Genomic DNA, 14310 nt, shown 5'->3' on the forward strand with positions numbered 1-14310 from the left:
GATAGGTTGGCTATCTCTTTGTCATTTAGTTGTATTTTTTCTGGAGTTTTGATCTGTTCTTTTATTTGGGCAATTTTGTTTTGTCTGGGAGCACTGTTGCATTGTAAGGGGTAGAGCCCCAGGTAATCACCAGGGCGGGCCAACCCACCTTGCTGCGTTGTTATGCTGTATGTGGGGGAGGGGTCTGAGAGGGAACAAGGCCGCTTCCTAGGCTCTCAACCTGCTTTCAGTCACTTCTCCCACTTCCCACAAGCAAATTGGGCCCTTCTGGTGCTGATTCCTGGGCAGGCAGGTTTGCATACATTCTAGGACCCAGCGGGCCTCTCCAACGGACTCTCCTGTGAGGCTGGGGGTTTCTCCTGCTGTCTCAACCCCCACAGGTGTTTTCAGTCAGTGGCTTTGAGGCTTTATTTCCCTGAGCTGGAACCCTGGGTTATGTGGTCTGTGTCAGTCCCCAGTTGTTCCTCCTGGTTTATCTGCACACGAATGTGGGACCACCTGCTCTGCAACCTGCCACCTTGCCTGTCTTGCTCTGCCAGCCTTGCTCTGCCAGCCTTGCTCTGCCAGCCTTGCCCACTTTGGTCTTCCACCGCCCTTGCTGAGAGTCCTCTCTGCCTGACTGCCCGTCTCCATCCCTCCTACTGGTCTGGATTAATGTGTCTTCTTTAACTCCTTGGTTTTCAGACTTCCGTACAGTTCGATCTTCTGCCAGTTCTGGTTGTTGTTTTTTAAATTTGTTGTCCTTCTTTTGGTTGTGTGAGGAGGCAAAGTATATCTACATATGCCTCCATCTTGGCTGGAAGTCTGGCAGGAGTTTTAAATGAATTAATTCATGTCAAGTGATTTGCATTTGCCTGCCTCATCAGTGCACATTAGTCTATTGTTATTACTGCCACCACACCACAGCCAACACCAGCCTCTGACTCCGACTTGGACTTGGGAGGAGAAGCCTGCTTGGAGCCAGCAGGTGTGAGTCATCTCACACTGTAACTCCCACCCCCAGATTACAGACTGGGGGCACACGTGCTGCAGTTTGCATGTTGAAAGATCACAACTTTGAGAGAGTTACTTCAGGTTAGGCCTGAGTGTAATAGTACAGAAATTTTGAGAGGACATAAAATCTGGGGTCACCTAAGATAATGCCGTCACATATACCTGGGGGAATTGAGACCCTGCAGTGTGAGCTCTGCCTGTTGGCTTTGTTTTTATAATGCAAGTACCTGACTTAAGCTTTGATTGTGAGGCATTCAAGGCTAGGTAAAAGCAAAGCAAAACAAACAAAAAAAACCCCAGCCCACCCCTCTTGTTTTAGAGATCATGTCTGACTGATTTCAGTAACTGACCATTTGGGCTGCTTGCTTTTTCTCTAGCCATGCTTTCAATTTCCACTCACGTTTTAAATTCACCCATAAACAATGAGCTTGAGAAACCCTGGGCTCCCCCCTCAACCCCATTAAAAGCAGAACCCCAGCCCTGCTGTCTCTTTTTCCACATGCAACCTCACGGTGGGGTCTTAGGTGTGCCACAGCACTTCTGTTTCCAGGACTTGTAAGTAATCAGCTTTGTTGAGGGTGTCTTGAAGTCACAATAACTACAAGGGCTTGTCCAGCCAAAGCATTAGTTATTGATAGGCTGAGACTGGCACAAAACAGGCCCTTCAGTGAAGTGACTCCTTGACCCACACTGGGGCCCACTCATATCGATTCCCAGCTCAGAATATTTCTCAGGTTGTCATCTCTAAGCACAATGGCCATCATTCTGGGCTATGCTCTGTTATGCTGAAAGTCTAGGGTGCATTGTGCAATCCTGCCCTCTGCTGGGTGGCACATGTATTGACACGAAGAGAAGAACCTGAGTCCACCCAGACATCACACTGAACAAGTCCCTGACTAAGGAGAAAAGGCAATCCTTGGGCACTGTGGGGTGTGCGTGGAGGGACTGTCCCTGGGAACCTAGTGCTGGGTGGAAAGCGTAGTGATTTCATAAGAGGGGTAGGGATAAGCGGTGGGGGCGTTTGTGTTTCATGCAGGAGGAACACTGGAATTGCGGCTTCTGCAGCCGCCTCATCACCACTTGCTTGGCCTCAAACCTCCAGACCCGTGCTCAGAGGTGGTTTGCAGTAGCCTTGGTCTTCCCTGTCTGTAAGTCTGTGAACACTCCGAGTAAGTTCACAAAGACCTGGAACAGAGCGTGTAAAGATAAAGAAGGCATAAAACATTTTTGCTAAAGCAGTCGTTTTTATTTTTTAAAAAGAGGATAAGAGGATTCGGTTAGGTTGTGACTGAAAGGAGCGATGAGCGTGCCCAGTATGACATCAGAGGGGAGAGCGACAGCTTCACTTGAGCCCTGTGACTCCCTGTCCTAGCATCCGCCCTGTTCACTGAGTCCCGTAGTCTTTCTGGGGAGTCTGCAAGCCCCATGAGGACGAGCCCGCTGCTGCTCTGTCCCCAGAATCTGCTAACAGTGCCCTGTACCCAGGAGGTGCTCAGTCCTGGCCAGCTAAAAACTCTGCCGGCTGCCCCTGTGTCACACTGGTGGTGTGTAGGTGAGAAGTTCCTTTGTGTTTGGAGTCAGGGCGGGCACTGTGGGTCGCTGCACTGCAGTTGTCTAGTCTCCGAGACCGAGTTTACACCACAGCCCCAGGAGTTCCTGGGTTTGCCTCCACATTTTCAGGGTTGAGCCGACCTCCCTAAAGGTCTGACTGCGTGAGTAACACAAGTTGATTTGATTATTTGTTTCAGCACAAAATGCATGCTTTTATTAAGTAGGGTTTGGTATTGGGTCTGGCACTTACTGGCTGTGAGGATTTGGGCGAGTTATTTATAACTGTAAGCTCTGTTTTTGCATCTATTAAATGGAAATATAAATAGTAACTGTTTCATAGGGGTTATTTTGAAGAATAAGTGAGTTAATGTGTTTAATTTACTTGGCACCATAGCGATACATGGAAAATGCTTATTAATATTATTAGAAAGAGAAAGACAAGGAGGAGGAAGACAATAAAGGGACAGGGATTAAAAATAGGAATTGTTTTAGGCACAATCGATGATTTCATAAATTCTGTGGTCTTACCTATTAGTCATAATGGTTACTAAATTTCATTAGTTAAATTAGCATTACTTTTACATGGATAAGCCAAATTTTGGGTTTTAACTTCTCAGATTATCTAGTTGGAGAAATGACTTTAAAAAATAGTATTTTCTGCCCTGGCTGGTGTATCTCAGTGGATTGAGTGCGGGCCTACGAACCACACGATCACGGTTCGATTCCCAGTCAGGGCACATGCCTGGGTTGCAGGCCAGTTCCCAGCAGGGGACTCACAAGAGGCAACCATACATTGATATTTCTCTCCCTCTTTCCTTCCCTTCCCCTCTAAAGATAAATAAATAAAATCTTTAAAAAAATAGTATTTTCTTTCTTTCTTGTTTCAGAAGTAACACAATACAGAAAAGTTACAACTGTCGCCACCACTCAGAGTTAACTACTCTGTAATTTTCAAGGCTTTCATAGTTTATGAAACTCTTATCATTAAAATGGCTCTGCTTTGTGACTTGCTCTTCTCACTTTTTATCGTGGCTCTTCTTCTCCCTTAACATTAAAAATCAAATGTTAGGAAGTGTTAGAGGCTGCACAGCATCCACACGTGCAGACCCACTGTAGTAACAGAGGTCAGCAGAGTGCCCTGCTGTGGGCATTAGGTGGTTCCAGAATGCACTGCATGACAAGGAGCGCTGTGTGGAACCTCCCGCAGACAAAGTCTTTGCACACATTCTTCCTACTTTCATCGGAAGTAATGGTTCTGGCAGAGAAGTTGCTAGGTTAAAAGGTACAGTCTGCCTCTGTGAGGATAATTTTCTCAGTACCACACATGGCTCAATTCTTAGACCCAGGTCACAGATATCTGCTGAATTGAAAAAATGGTGAAAGATAAAGGCCTCGACTCCAAGGTCCAGGTTCTGGGCTTCCTTAACTTCCTTGTGTCATTCATTCTCTTGGTTCGTGCAGGCCAACCCCCTGCTCTCCGTTTTTTACCCTTCTTAGAGGCTTCTGAATGGCAGCCCCAGTTGGAACTGTGTTTGCTTCCCCTGTGCTCGCCTGGGAAGCAATGATAAGCCTGGGTCGTGAACTCACCGTTGTGCTGGTAAGTGTGTAACAACTAGCTCTCCACAGAGTGAGGGAAACCCTGCTTTTTTATAGCATTTGCTGTTTTCTGTGGTATAAACACTTCTTTCATGACTGGTTTCAAGCTACCAACATGGCATCACTGAGTGTGAGGTGGGGAAGAAAAGTCCATGGCTGGCTCTCAGGAGCTGGAATGGCCGGCCCCAGCACACCGCCATGGGCGTCAGTGGACGGTCCACACATCCACCATTTCTCTACTCTCACCCCTTCCCCAGGGAACTGTGAAGTCCAAGGGGCAGGACACTCTTTTCATTCCTCTTTACCTTTGGTCTCCACCAGGGCCTTGAGGTGAACCAGTTATGACTTCAATCACAAATGGAAGCACCTTACTCTCTTCTCTCCCAGTCCCCTCAGATATTTTTCATCTTGTGGTAAGACTTTATGCTTCAAGGAGGTACACACTTTCTTTTCATGATTGCTGATAACTAGTTTAATCTGAAAATACCTAATTGTGGTAATGATATCTGAGATAGGTTTACACTAAAATGAAAATGACTGCCGTAAGATTCCTTCCCGCTGACATTGTGGTCAACAGAAAACAATGGTGTCAGATGTCAGAGACACCCTTCACATCAATTACTTCATTATACAAATTAAATATTAATGTGTACATGTGTGCCTTAGTATGTCCACTTACATTTCAGTTATTTTTTCGCAAATCTCCCCTGAGCATCCCTGCGTGTGTGAGGGATATTCGGCGCAAGGATGGATGCAAACTGGCCAATAAGAAGTGCCAGGGAGTGAGCCCTGGCTGGTGTAGCTCAGTGGATTGAGCACGGGCCTGCAAACCAGGCGATCGCGGTTCGATTCCCAGTCAGGGCACATGCCTGGGTTGCAGGCCAGTTCCCGGCAGGGGCCAGTTCCCAGCAGGGGATGCATGAAAGGCAACCATACATTGATGTTTCTCTTCCTCTCTCCTTCCCTTCCCCTCTAAAGACAAATAAATAAAATATTTTTTTAAAAAAAGAAGTGCCAGAGAGTGAGCATTTCCAGGTGCAGGTGTGAAGGAGTGTGCCTAACACTGCACATATGTCATCCATGTAGTTCAGTGTTCATAGTGAACCAAGTGGAAGATTATCTTTGTCCCAGAAAGAAATGAAGAGAAGAGAAGAGGAGAGAAGGGACGAGCCCCGACACACAAACAGATGTTGAGCACCAAACCTGTCTCACTGGTGACCAGCCCCGGGCCTTCCCTCTGAGTCACTCTGTATCAGTCTTCTGGAGCCGCCACAATAAGGAACCTCAGACTGGGTGGCTTAAACAACAGAAATTCATCTTTTCACAGTTCTGGAGGCCAGAAGTCCCAGATCAAAGTCTGGCAGGGTTGGTTTCTGGTGAGGACTTCCTTCCTGGCTTACTAATAGGCACCTTCTCAGTGAGTTCTCACTTGGTAGAGAGAGAGGGAGTGAGGGAGTGAGGGAGGAAGTGGGGGAAGAGAGAGAGAGAGAGAGAGAGAGAGAGAGATGGAAAGACCTCGGGTCTCTCTTCCTCTTCTAAGGACACCAATTCTATCAGATTAGGACTCTAACCTTATTGTATCATTTAACCTTAATTCCTAAAAACCCCACCTCCAGATTTAGGTACATTGAGGGTTAGGGCTTCCACACATGAACTGTAGGGGGTGCAGTTCAGTCTATAACACACTCTTCCATGCTTCTTTTCCTTCTACAGTTCCAATGTGTATAAAAATTTGGAGACATGAAAACAATCATTGGATGCTGGTCTCTGCCCACAGCCACCGTTTCATGTGGTGTATACAGCTAAGAAGAAAGGCAGGCTCTGATGAGGTGTCCATGGGTAGCAGTAAAAACTAGTGACTTCACCCCACCATAGATGAATTTTAAATGCGCTACACTAAATGGAGGAAGTCAAACTCAAAAGGCTACAAAATGTATGATTCCATTTATATGACATTCTGGAAAAGGTTAGACTGTAGGGACAGAAAACAGATGAGTGATTTGTTGCTCCTTTGGGGGTGGGGGGTTGGGTATATTGTCTGAGGAGCAGGAGGGAGTTGGGGCTTGGTGGACCTGCTCCAGAACTTGATGATAAAAACTCGTAACCACCTGTAAATGTTACTTGGGGTATGTCTGGCTTCTCTGTCGTCCTTGGGATGTCCTGCGAAGTCTGGGGTCTACAGCCATCCATCCAGGCTCCGCCCATCCCCCTCCTTGCCTATACATTAGAGATGCTCTTCACGCACAATTTATTTCTGAGTAAACGCGCCTCTTACTTCTCCCTTTGTTTGTGACTGTATCTTTGCTGGTTTCTCTGTCCGGGAAATAGGCCTGGCTCCGGGCCATCTCATTCGCGTTGTGTGGCGTCGTGCACACAACAGCCCTCTGAGATCAGTCGGGTTATTCCCAATTGCCTGAGTGAGAAACTGAGCCTTCTGTTCTCTCCAAAAGCCTCGCCTATGGGAAAGTGGTGGAGCAGCATTCCAGTCCTGTCTCTGCTGGCTTCCTGATTAACCTGTCTCATGTCAGATACTTCCAGGTTTTCGTTTAATGACTCAGGGTAAGTTAGAACACTACTTATCAGGAACCTCAACTCAGGAGGCCTAAACCACAAGGAGAATTTACAGGCTTGTGAATTTAAAGTCCAAAGATCTGAAGGGCTTTAGGGAAGTTGCAATCCCCTGACTCAACAATGTCCCCTGGACCAATTCTCATCACCTTGCCACTCTAGTTAGTATGTAATATAGGCTGTTAATCTGATGTCTTTACTCTAAGACTGAATATTTTTTGCAGCCCCAAGAGTATATAGCCAAGAGCAACTGAAGCTTCTTTCTCCAAGGCCCCCACGTCTCCCTTCACATCTTATTCAGTCACATGCCCAACTCTGAAATAATTCTTGTGGACACAGTGTTGGATACATTGATTGGCTTAAGCCAATCCCAAACCCAACCACAAGGCTGGGAGATACAATTCTGCTCAGAAGGAGAGAGTGGGGTGAGGATGCTGGGGAAACTTCCAAACCATCTGCTACAGTCTTCAAGTCTGACCAAAAAGCGGATCTGCTGGCCAGAAACATGTTTCCTATTATCTTCATATGTCTTGTCAACATCTTTCCCAGGGCAGGGCTCAGACAGGGTGGGGACAGTGGGTCTCCGGGCCTGCTGCAGTATCCTCACTTTCGCAGTCACGATGGAGGTGAAAGGCTAGAAAGTGGCTGTGGAATGTGGCTGCGCTTGGGTGTCTGAGGAGCCTTTTCCTTTCAGAAACTGAGGCAGTATTGTAACTCACCCCGTCTTCCTCTCCACTCTAAATCCACAGCCTCTGAAACCGTCCATGGATGTAATTCTGGTGCGAGTGGAGAGAGATTTGTGGTCACTTTTGCACAGTAATTAGAATAAACATTTATTTAGTGTTTTGTTCAGCATTTGTTTATGGGGTTTATAAGCCAACAGAATGTGAAGACGGCTGAGTACTGTGTTAGAGATGCAGTTTCCTCAAACCACATCCCATCAGCCAAAGAGCTCCATTTGGATCGCGTCCGAGATCCAGATGGTGCTTTTCAGCTTCCATCTGAATCTGTGACAGAGACGGCCAGCTGTCCCCTAATACCTGACCTTCCATTTTTTTTATAGTAACAGCAATAGACTAAGTAATAACAATGAAAAGCTACATTTCTTAGTCTCCTGTAAGACAACGCGTGATGGTTCGTAAGCAGAAGTGGTGTGTGCAGCCACTCGCAGGTGTTCTGAAAGGGAGGGTGTGTGGGTTTCTCCTCTTTCCTCCTGCCTTCTGGCTGCAGCACAGACAGATTGGCTGGCACTGGGGTCGCCCCCTTGGACCAGAAGGGAGAACCAAGTGCTTGTAGGTGGAGCAGCAGATAGGAAGAGTCAGGTTCTTGGTGAGGCGGGGCCACCATACAGACCTGGACTGTCTGTGTTTGTGTGAAAGACAACCATCCTGTACAATCTATTCCAGTTATTTCTCTATCACTTGCAGCATGAGTGTGGTACTAACAGAAGGTAATGGTTAAAAATAGCGCCTAGCACACAGTGAGACTTCTGTAAACACTTCACAGAGCTGGCAGACCTTCCAGTAGCCCTGTAGGCCTCTTCAGTGTTTACCCATCTTACACTCAAGGAAAGTAAATTTGAAGTCAAGCACACCTTAAGTAGCAAGATAAGGATTTGACCCTCGGCAGTCTGGCTCCCAGGCCCCAGCTCCGAAAAGTTCGTTCATCAGAATCTGCTGGAGGAACCGGCGAGCAGGAATCTAGCACAGCACACTGAGGAAGTTATTACATCGCAGCTTCCTTCGAAAATTTCTTCTGATGAATCTAATGCAAATAATCTGAACCAAAATGGAATAAATTGCCATTAAAATACATATGGGCTTTAAAGTTGAGAGCAAAATGCATGGCCAAAGACATAGTGTGTTTTCTTGAGCTTGGAAGATTGCGTAATTGGCCCGGAAGGTCATATAGCCCAAGAGCAGAGAGGTTCACCGATTTCTGATCAGTCTGGTTTCGTGGTGCCTATGGATGGTCCACGGCGAGTGCAGATGGGCGGGAGCCATGGCCTGGGTCCTCTCTCAAGCCCCTAAAGGCAAGCATGTCTTCTGCGTTTCAAATGTAATTTATTCTTGTATGCTGAGCAACCTACTTTCTTGTCAATAGAATATTTTTCTTGTTTCCACTCCAGGATTTTATATTTAAAAATCTCTACGAGCCTGTCTAAGCTGGAGTGAGCAGTTTTGAATCAGAGAAAAAACTGGGTTCATATTCATGTTCAAGGCAACAAAGGCCTAGAAAAATTTTATCCTGATTTTTTCGGGGCTTTGAAAGTTTGTTTATTCATTTGTTCATTCATTCATTCATTCAGTTATTTATAAGCAAACAATTAGTAAATTCTATCTATTAATAATGTGACTACAGGCAAGTTGCTTCACATATATTATCTCTAATTTTTATAACAAATCTCAGGTAGATTAAAGGTGCTTTGCACACAGCAAGTGATGAAAAAGGATAGTTGTTATTATTGTTACTATTATTATTACCAAGGCAAAGAAAAAAGTTAGCATGGAGTTAGAAAATATAGGGCAAATGCACCATCCTCTCTTCTTAACCATGACAGGTATGGATAATTATTCATTTATTCAAATGTCAAGCAAATATTAATTTGACACTTATTAGCCAGAGACTGTGCTAAGTACTGAGCATGCAGTAGTTAAACAGGTACATGGTTCCAGTGTCAAGGGCATTCCTTACAGTCTAGAGCAGCACAGTCCAACAGATGTATAATGTGAATCACATATGTAGTTTAGATTTTCTAGGGATCACATTAGAAAATAACAAGCAATGAATCTGTTAATTCCATGAACCTATTAATTTAACAAACTATTGTTAATGTATTTTGTTTTCGTTGTCTCTAAACCATTATTATTTCAACATGTACTCAGTATAAAATCATTGATAAGATTCTGTACATTATTTTTTTCATACTGAGTCTTCAGAATTTAGTGTGGTTTTCACATGTATAGCACATCTCAATTAAGACACTAAATTTCTGGAAGTACTTGATCTGTATTTAGAGTTTATAAAATATACAATTGAGAAATTGATTTACATACTCAAGTTGTCCCAAGCTTTTAAAATTCCTGTTAGGTAAATCAAGTGTTCCTCCACAACATCAGCCACCTTGCAAGTTCTTAACATGCACCTGGGCCCCAGGGCTACCATACTGGACGGTACAGGTCTGGACAGGGCAGTGGACATTAAATAACCACAGAGCGAGTAGTTTGGCTGCAGTGTGATAAGTGTTTTGGGGTGCAGTGTGATGACGCACGTGCCTAACCCGAGTCTCAGCACCTGCTTGGGGAGATCGGGACATGTTCCTCAAGAAAGACAGGTTTCAGCTGAAGTCTGAGGAAAGCTCAGAAGTTGTCCAGGTGAAGGCAGTTGGAGGAAAGATCATGTGCAAAGGTCCTGTGAATTAAAAAAAAGAAGCAGCGGCAGAGTAGATGCTGTCGGCATAGGTTGGCAGGATCCAGGCCACGCAAGGACTGAGAGACCCAAACCCTTACCATGGCCTAAGAGCACTGGAAAGTTATTGAAGGGTTTTAAGCTTTAAAAAACAATCACTTTTCCCTCTTATCGCATGCTGATTCTTCGTCCTTAATGCAGTGCTTCAGTGCAAAAGCCATTGACACCCATTCAGAGTCTGCAAGTGTGAGAAGAAAGCCATTTCCAATGCAGGATTAGGGGGTTGTTTGCAACAGAACCCAGCCTGAAAATGGTGGTTCCTTGCCCGTAGCAACTGGATGTGATTAGCCCAACCCCTTCCCTGCACCTGTCATAGAAAATGAGCATTCCTCCTCCAACAGCCTTCCTTCCTGTTCCTGGGGGCTTACGACCTCAATGGCACTCACAGCTGTGTGACTCGGAATCACACAGGAAGCAGACAGGAAGTGACTCGATGTTGGGCCCAACCATCTGTGCTGGTTGGGCACTTTCAGCTGTGAGGCCTGAGGCTAATAGCTGGATTGCTTAGTGACTCAGTTTCCCCATCAGATTCTATCAGGTAAATGAGGAAAATACCTCTCATCTTATGAGACTGTTGTGAGGAGTCAATGAAATAACAAGTAGTGCCTGGCACCTGGTGGTTGCTGAGCAAATGCAGCTTGTTACTTTCTCAGCCCCTTCAGGAAGGGCCCCTGTTCGCATTCCAGTGATCATATTTAGTCTAATACAGGAGACACATAAAGCCGTAATTTCCTGTCACCTTCCCTGTGTGCTCCTTGAGAGAAGAGTTTGTGCTTTGTGTCTGGCACTGGGCCTGGCATACAGAAGTTCTCAGAGGTATGGAATAATATTTAGCAAGAACTAAAGGGATGATGACAACTCAGGTGGGGGAAACTTGTGGGTAGGGAAACTGAGACATGAAATCAAAACATGAAGTTCATTATTGTTAAGCACACTGCCATTTTTCTCTCTCTTTCAAATTATGCCAAAGACATTCCCTGCCCCAGCCCCACCCCCACCCCAAGTGTTTAATAGGCTGAAAGCAACTCGAAAGCAGGGACCATGCGTTCTGCCTCAGTACTACTTACGTATTAATGTAAATCACGCAGGGAGCTTGTTAAAGTGCGGCTTCTGGTCCAGCAGTCCTGTGGTGGGGCCTGAGACTCTGAATTCCAAATAAATAAATAAAAGATCCCAGATGGTGCTGATCCTCATGGTCCCCAGTCCACAGCTGGGCTAGGAAAGGTCTATAACCTTTAAATTAGTAATCAACCTGTCCAGAACAGAGTTGCCTCAGGGCTTTATTTATGTATTCATTCAGTTATGTGTATATGTCTTTGATTTGGAGCAGTTTTAGGTTCCCAGCTAAGCTGAGCAGAAAGTACAGAGATCCCCCATCCCCCTGGCGCCTACGTGCAGGCTCCCCCTTACCATCATCGCCTACCAGAGGGGTTCGTGTGTTGTGGCTGGTGAACCTACATGGACCAGCATCACCCACGGTCCGTGGTTTACAGCAGGGTTCATTCTTGGTGGTGAGCATCCTAGGAGTTCAGACACATGTGTAGTATCCTGCGTCCATCATTATAGTTTCATACAGAACAGTTTCACAGCCACAAAGAGCCTCTATTCTCCACATGGTCATCTCTTCCCACTGCACGCCCCGAGTTTTGCGTTTTCCAGAATGTCCTCTAGTTGGAATCACGCACTGTGAAGCCTTTTTAGATTGGTTTCTTTCACTTAGAAGTATACATGTAAGGTTCCTCTGTTTCTTTTCATGGCCTGATAGCTCATTTCTTTTTTTTAGCTGAATAAGAGTTTATTGTTTAACAATTGAAGGGAGCACAGCTTACGTAGGTATACATTCATCTACTGAAGGACATCTTGGTCAAGTTTGAAGTGATGTCAAATAATACTTATTTTCTAATGATCTAATTGGGCAAAGAAAAGAATATACAAGGGAGAGACAGCACATGGTTGAGAATGTTCATTTTTTGTTTCTTAATCATCTTAAAATTTAATTTATTGGGGTGTCATTGATGAATAAAATACACAGGTTTCAAGTGGACAATTCTATGATTCATCATCCATATATTGCACTGTGTGCCGGATTTTGACTGTGAAATTCAAAAGCTCCGAGCCGGGATGGTCTTTGGGCTTTTGGCTCTGAATGACTTACAGATCTCAGTGAAAGGTCCACTAGGGGGAGACGTTTAGTAGCGTTGGGATTCTGTTGGTCAGCCAGAGTGTTTTTTTATTCCCTTGAAAAGTCAACTGCTCAATAAACAAAAGATCTCTGGCGAAATTAAACACACCAATGCCAGATGGTTTGAGGTGCGTGTCGCAGAGCTTTGCCTGCAGCACGTGGGAAGGAATGCTCCACAGATGCACAGAAGGGCGCTGCACCCATCAGATGCACAGCAAGCGGAGCATGTCTGGGAGCCAGAGCCCAAGTGTTTCCCAACATAGAGGCCGGGAGAGTTTACTTATAAGTAGTCGACCAAACTCCTGGACTGTTTAGAATAAGTTGTTTAGGAGATTGTGCTGGGCTCCCAGGGATTTGCAGGGATGCCACACACAGCACTGGTTAGAAGCAGAAACCCTGCAGGCACTGAGTTCTTCCCTGGGCAGGACAAGCGCACCTAGCACTTCTGGTCCGGTACCTGTCCAAAGAGTAGGCGCGTTTACTCACTGAGTATACTTTTAATAATGCACTGAGTGCCATACTTCCTAAGAAGACATTTGTCATAGTGCCAGAAACTCCACCCCTGATGAATGATGCTTTAGAACCCCTGGCCCAAGGCAGCTGTCTTCTGTAGACCTGTTCCCCAATGCCTGCTGTGGCCATGCGCCACATTTCTTTAGTCTCCCTTTGACGGAGTCCATTGTCTCTTATAAAATAAATGTAAGACAAGACCTACTGCTATTATAAGTGGGACATAAGTCCCACTTGCCATCAATAGAAAGCACAAGTGTAAAAATAAATTCAGCAAAGACACAACAATACTACTTAATGCTAGCTAGATACAGTGCCCCCTGAAGGTTTTGAGCCTGAGACCTGCTCCCTGTTAAACGGGGGATTAGCAAGTGCTACAAAGAAGAGCTGGAGAGATTTCAGGCCCCACATGAGTTGGTTTTTTTTTTCCTTGACAAAATAATCAAGGAGCCTGAAAGGCAATGGCTTTCTCCAGATGTGATTCAGAGCTATTTAATGTCTTGTCTGTGCACAGCTAGTCTTTCTGCGATCCACCCCAAACCACCTAATGTCCCACCGGTGGGACTCCTCTCGCACTTTGGGAAATAGCTTTAAATAAAAAGTGATGAAAGCATCGCCTGCCAGAAGGATCTTCCTCTGTTGCCCAGAGGTGAGAAGTTGCCTGATCCCTTCAGGAGGAAGGAAGCTGCCGGTCGACCCCAGAAGCCGTCATTGTTGTGAGAAATAAGTCAGCAGGTTAACTAGAATCTGAGGGTACTGCCGCCCCTGGCTGGCAGGCTGCACTTCTTTATTTTGATGTCTCAAGATACAAGTGTTTGAACTAGTTTCCAAGAACTTTGACTCCTCCCCTTTTCCCACATCCCACATTCAACGTGCCACTAAGCCTTACAGTTTCTATAATCTGTTCTCTGCATCCCACATGACGCTGCTTTAGTGGAAACCCTTACTCACTTTTACCTGGATTGGGAATACTTTCCTGCCTCTTTCGCTCCAACCTTCGGTCCATCGTCTGGACCCAATACCAGTGCACATTGTTTTCTGTGGTCTTCCCCTAGTGAAAGATTCCTGAGTAACTTGTCTAAGGCCACACAATTTGTATGTGGCAGAGGAGAGATCCACATTCAATCGTCTAATTCCAGAGGCCAGAGTTTTATGACCACATCAGCCTTCTTTGCCAAAGAAAGAAGTTAAACAACTGGCCTTCTTCTGCAGAAAAGGTATTTTATGGGCTTTGAGAGGCCAAATCTACCCAATATTTTCCAAATCTAAAAATGACCATTAACTCAACCAATCAATATTTATTAAGCATTAAATAAACCTAGACTGTCTTGGTTAAAGTGGTAGAAACCCACTCAAATCAGCTCAAATAGTTGAAAAGTTTGGGAGGCAGAGGAAGCTTCTGGCCTGGCTCAGTCCGGGAGCCAGGCCTCCAGAACTCACTC

The sequence above is a fragment of the Sturnira hondurensis genome, unplaced genomic scaffold (genome assembly GCF_014824575.4).
Source record: "Sturnira hondurensis isolate 20B ecotype Veracruz unplaced genomic scaffold, ASM1482457v3 Scaffold0023817, whole genome shotgun sequence".
NCBI classification, from domain to species: domain Eukaryota; kingdom Metazoa; phylum Chordata; class Mammalia; order Chiroptera; family Phyllostomidae; genus Sturnira; species Sturnira hondurensis.